This window comes from Bubalus bubalis, chromosome 12, assembly GCF_019923935.1.
Source record: "Bubalus bubalis isolate 160015118507 breed Murrah chromosome 12, NDDB_SH_1, whole genome shotgun sequence".
Lineage (NCBI taxonomy): Eukaryota > Metazoa > Chordata > Mammalia > Artiodactyla > Bovidae > Bubalus > Bubalus bubalis.
The window spans coordinates 12,539,090-12,545,288 of NC_059168.1; the positions used below are offsets into that span (position 1 = coordinate 12,539,090).

Genomic DNA, 6,199 nt, shown 5'->3' on the forward strand with positions numbered 1-6,199 from the left:
TGAGCCTGACTTGGCTTTGTGGTTGATGCCTCCGTCTTGCTACGACTGCTCTTGTCCAGGAACCTGCAGGGGCTATCCAGTCTGCTGGAGGCGATGACATCCCCACGGACCCCAGACTACTGGAGAGACCTACTCTCAAGGGCTGCACAGTGGAGAAGATCCTTCACTGATTACCCACGTTGATAGAGACCTGAAGGAGATATCATCTTAAGGAACCTCTAGACTGATGGACAGAGAAGGCAATGGCACCCCACTCCAATACTCTTGCCTGGAAAATCCCATGGGTGGAGGAGCTTGGTAGGCTGCAGTCCATGGGGTCGCTAAGAGTCAGACATAACTGAGCGACTTCACTTTCACTTTTCACTTTGATGCATTGGAGAAGGAAATGGCAACCCACTCCAGTGTTCTTGCCTGGAGAATCCCAGGGATGGTGGAGCCTGGTGGGCTGCCGTCTATGGGGTCGCACAGAGTCAGACACGACTGAAGCGACTTAGCAGCAGCAGCAGCAGACTGATGGAAGAAGTGTCTCCATACAGAGGTGGAGGCATTTCCTTAGGAATCTCCCTTCCCATGTCAACAGGAGGGCCTTCCCAGAGAGCCATCTTCTGACAGGTGGACTCTCTTTAGGGAGGCCTTTGACTAATGGATAAAGACCATAACCTCAGGGAGGTCAGAGACTGCTAACAGGTGCAGAAAGAATGCAACTGCTAAGGAACAGACGTGCCTTACCGAGGCTCTCATTTGAGAAAACAGAGCTAAGATGTGTACTGAAAGCTGTAGTGAAAAGTGCCACGGAGCAGTGGAATGGCCCTTGGCCTGCTGCAGCTGCCACATCGGGGTGGCCACCTGGTAAGGCCTCCTGGAGAAGGTGGCTCTGGGCTGAGTGAGCCCCTTGCAGCTCCCGCCCCAGGGCTCTGGCTCCCTCAGTGACAACCCTGCCCATCGCCAGCCTGGGAGTGGCTGGAGGGTACGTGCTGGACTCACATTGTTTCCATGGCCACTCCCTGTTTCCAGGTTGTGTCACCCCTGCCCGACGCCAGCCCCTGCCCGACGCCAGCCCCTGCCCTGGCAGCCCTGAGTGCAGACTCAGAGACCAGGAGTACTTGGAGCTAGGAATGTGTGGAGAAGTGCCCCCTGGCAAGCCAGTAGAGAGTCTGCTTTTCCCAAAGGTGAGAGAAGATGACTTGGGAGTCCAGGTGTCTGTCAATGAGCTGGACCCTGACCAGGAGACACCATCATTTGGGGACTTTTCCTACCATTACATTCAACTGTGTTCAGCCCCTCTCTTGTCCCTCAGGGTTTCAAGTTTCTTCTTCAAAATCTCACTAGAAACGTATTCTCTCCAGGAAATCATCCCTGGTTTTTTCCCTTAGAGAGCAGAGTTCAAAGTGTCATGGGGGCACTTATTTGTCTTATAGTCATTCTATTCCCAGTTACAGAATAACTCCAACTCCCACCTCAATCAGAGCCTGGCCTCACACTGATCCTAACACTGACTGTGGACTGAATCGAACTGTAGCCAAGGGTAGATTCTAATCCTGGACTGTAACTCAACACCCAACTCTACCTGCGGTTTAAAAAATATATATATATTTTTTTTAATATATATTTTTAATTGGAGGAAAATTGCTTTACAATATTGTGTTGGTTTCTGTCATACATCAACAAGAGTCAGCCATAGGCATATACAGGTCCCCTCCCTCTGGAACCTCCCTCCCACCTCCCAACCCCGTCCCAGCCCTCCAGGTTGTCACAGAGCACTGGGTTTGAGCTCCCCGCATGGTACTATCTGCTGGCTTTTAGAGAAAGTCATTGGTTGCTAAGGGAAACCAACGAAGAAGCTATGGAGGCCAGACTCAGCCTCTCTGAGGCGGTTATCATTTTCACACACAACAACTGCTTCCACAAAGATGTGTGTGCGTATGTGTGTCCTTTATTCTATTTAGGATTCCTTTCATCACAATTCTGTCCCAACTTCTCCAGGGAACTGAGGAAATTAGGAAATGGCTCTAGGGTTACCAGGAGAGGAAGTCTGTGCTGGAGCGCAAGGGAGGCCCGCGGCCACCTAGTGGGGCCCGGATGTCACGGCACGAGCTGCCGCTCGGGCGCTCAGGGCAGAGCTGGCAGTTTGAGTGGTGCTGAGTAGGAGGCAGCCACTAGGACGTGCCCTTCGGAGCTTCTGTTTGTCACCTCAGGCAGTGACCAGCATGAATGACACCCTCCTCAATTCATCTCTCCCCCCACTCCCACCAGTCCAGACCCTCACTCCCCAGCCACACCATCCTTGGGTGGCTCTCCTCGGTCCCTCTCTCTTTCCACATCATTTCATTCTCTCTCCATCTCTCTCCCTCTCATTCTCCTTCTCTCATTTTCTTACTTCCAATCTCTCTACTTTTTCACATCATCTCTTTTTTTTCTCATCCAGTTTCTCTGTGTCCCTCTTTTGGTGCCTTCCTCTTCCTTTTCTCAACAAAATATTAAACCTGCCATATTTGTTAGCAAAGTTTAGTTTCACCTGATGTTAAAAGGCTCCACAAACCCATGCAAGCACAAGTCTGGCCTCTTTAACCAGAAATATGAGCTGAACTTTCTCTTGTCTTTTCTACAGCAGAGTCTGGCTCATTGCAAAATCCAAAAATACCAGATGGAGAGAAGCTTTGGAGATTCAACCTTCTTGTTTAACAATGGAGTAAATTTGAGATCCCATAAAAAGAAGGATATTTCCTTGGGCAGTCTTGCCTATTAATGGTGAAGTTAGAAGCCTGACCACTACCCTATCCCCATTAAGACTGTGCCTTTTCCTCTCTAAGGAAATGTCTCTGGTCCATCCATACCTTTTGGTTTTAACTGAATTTGACTTATTTTTTAGGTCAATGATCTAAGACTAGAACATCTGATAATCTTTAAAAACATAAAGACAAGTCTAGAACTATGGGGGCAGTTTCCCAACGTGGGAAAGGGAGGATGAGACCATGTGAGCTGAATCAGAAGGAAATAGCAAAATGATGAGACTTGGTCCAAATTTATGGAGATCTGAACTTGATGACAGTTAACTAGATGGATGAGTAGATGGACAAACCAACTGAGATCTGAATAAGACAATAATATGAGTACCGATGTCTCATCTCTGCTCACTTTACCCAAGATTGCCATTGATGTGATCAAAATATTAGAAATGTGGAAATAGGAAATGCGCAGGATCACTGATAATATGGAAGAGCACCCCTCACATCCGGAAAGTTAAGGGTGGGGATTGCGTGAATGCAAATTGAATCACAGCAGCAAAACAAATCTTCAGTGGCCCCATCTGAGAAGCAGTACACTTCCTTACAAGGAAGTGAGGAGAAAAGAGCCTGCAGACACTACCACTGCACCCTGATCTGAGGGATGAGGGTTATTAGAGAAGGAGGTCTGAGAGCAGAGGAGGCAAACCCCATGTGTCTTCCCTCCATATTTCAGAGCAGCAGCCTGTGTAAGAAGCGCTGGGGGGCTCCTGGTTTTGAGTGGCAGCATCCTCCCACAGAAAGCCTGCAAGGGAGTTTGCCTCTGGTAAAGCAGGCAATGACCCACGGAAGGAGGGTGGTTTACATCTGGTGTGAAGGCCAGATCTAACAGGAAAACAGAAGTAGAAAATAGCTTCCCCAGACCCTGAACTAGGGTCCAAGACACACAATTCCTGCTAGGACAGCTCACAGCTCTGCCTCTCTTCCACTCGGAATTGATTGTGTAAATTATTGCCAGCCACCTCTCCAGCTTAAGATCTGTCAAAAGGATTTATACAGCAACCCAAAGAAGTGATAGGAACTAAGAACAATACACCCAGTGGTTGTAGTAGCTGGCCAAACACCAGATTTTATTTTTCTGTGTCCTCAGGAGGAAGCTAAAAAGGCACCATGGACCAAAGAGATTCTGTAAAATAAAGCTCCACAATCAAGATGCAGATGATACATATGCTTGGGTCAAATATTTAGTAAGGAACTGAAAGAACTGTTAGGGAATAGTTACTTTGTTTTCTCATATAATTTTTTAAAAGATGAACTCTATGAAAAAAGAGGTAACAGATGAGATAATAAAATATTACTCTGAAATGAAAAGGGTAAGACTAAGAGTTTAAAGAGAAATGGAGTCTGATGATGGGGAAAGAGAGTAAGGAAACTAGATATGCCACAAAGAATTGAAATCATTAGAAATGGAAAGGAGTATTTTACATAGAAGAAAATAGAATTAATAATGTGAAGGATATTTTAGAAATGTTCTAATAATGCCAAGGAGAAGAATATGATGATAGAATGGTCAAAAGAGAACATGGATTTTTGTGTCTAGGAAGACTCAATATTGTTAAGAGGTCAGTTCTTTCCAACTTGACCTATATTCCAATCAAAGTCCAAGCAAGTTGCTTTGTGGATATTGAAAAACTGATTGTAAAAGGTTGATATGGAAAGGCAAAAAGACCCAGAAGAGCCAACACAATATCGAAGAAGAACAAAGTTTTTGGATTGACAGTACCTGATAACAAGACTTACTATAGTGCTCGCTTTGGCAGCACATATACTAAAATTGGAACGATACAGAGAAGATTAGCATGGCCCCTGCGCAAGGATGACATGCAAATTCGTGAAGCGTTCCATATTTTTAGAACTAGACATTTCTCCAAAGAAGACATACAGATGGCTAACAAACACATGAAAAGATGCTCAACATCACTCATTATCAGAGAAATGCAAATCAAAACCACAGTAAGGTACCATTTTACGCCAGTCAGAATGGCTGCGATCCAAAAGTCTACAAGCAATAAATGCTGGAGAGGATGTGGAGAAAAGGGAACCCTCTTACACTGTTGGTGGGAATGCAAACTAGTACAGCCACTATGGAGAACAGTGTGGAGATTCCTTAAAAAACTGGAAATAGAACTGCCATATGACCCAGCAATCCCACTGCTGGGCATACACACCGAGGAAACCAGAATTGAAAGAGACACATGTACCCCAATGTTCATCGCAGCACTGTTTATAATAGCCAGGACATGGAAGCAACCTAGATGTCCATCAGCAGATGAATGGATAAGAAAGCTGAGGTACATATACACAATGGAGTATTACTCAGCCGTTAAAAAGAATACATTTGAATCAGTTCTAATGAGGTGGATGAAACTGGAGCCTATTATACAGAGTGAAGTAAGCCAGAAATAAAAACACCAATACAGTATACTAATGCATATATATTGAATTTAGAAAGATGGTAACGACAACCCTGTATGCGAGACAGCAAAAGAGACACACAGGTGTATAGAACAGTCTTTTGGACTCTGTGGGAGAGGTAGGGGGGATGATTTGGGAAAATGGCATTAAAACATGTATAAAATCATATAAGAAATGAATCGCCAGTCCAGGTTCGATGCAGGATACAGGAAGCTTGGGGCTGGTGCACTGGGATGACCCAGAGGGATGGTACGGGGAGGGAGGTGGGAGGGGGGTTCAGTATGGGGAACACGTGTACACCTGTGGCGGATTCATGTTGATGTATGGCAAAATCAATACAATATTGTAAGGTAATAAATAAATAATAATTAAAAAAAGACTTACTATAGACTTCCCTGGTGGCTCAGTGGTAAAGAACCCACCTGCCAATGCAATAGACAAGAGTTTGATCCCTGGTCCAGGAAGATCCCCTATGCCAGGGAGCAACTGTGCTTGTGCACCACAGCAACTGAGCTTGTGCTTTAGAGCCCAGGAATCTCAACTACCGAAGCCCATGTGCCCCAGAGCCCATGCTCTGCAACAAGAAAAGTCAGCACAGTGAGAAGCCCCTGCACGTCAACTAGAGAAAAGCCACTGCAGTGAAGACCTAGGATAGCCAAATTAAAAATAAATAAATAAATAAAGCTGTTTAAAGAAAAAGTCTTGCTATAAAGCTACAGTAATCAAGTCAGTGTGGTACTGATGAAAGAGTAGACAGTTCACTGGAACAGGTTAGAGAACCAAGAAACAGACCTCCATCAATATACTTACCTGATATATTATAAAGGAGCAAAGGCAATACAATGGAACAAAGACAGTCTTTTCAACAAATAGTGCTGAATAACTGGATATCCACAAGCTAAAAATGAATCAGACACAGATCTTCAGCTTTCACAAATATGAGCTCAACACTGATCATAGACCTTATGTAAAACTGCAAAACTACAAAACCCCTAGAAGAT

General features: G+C 45.0%; 1 non-coding gene across 1 annotated transcript; it reads left to right on the plus strand.

The window, feature by feature from the left end:
- Positions 1-4,527: 4,527 nt before the first annotated feature.
- LOC112578298 lies at positions 4,528-4,634 on the plus strand. The gene has a single exon (XR_003102590.1). It is a non-coding gene; the product is annotated as a U6 spliceosomal RNA (small nuclear RNA).
- The last annotated feature ends 1,565 nt before the right edge of the window (positions 4,635-6,199 follow it).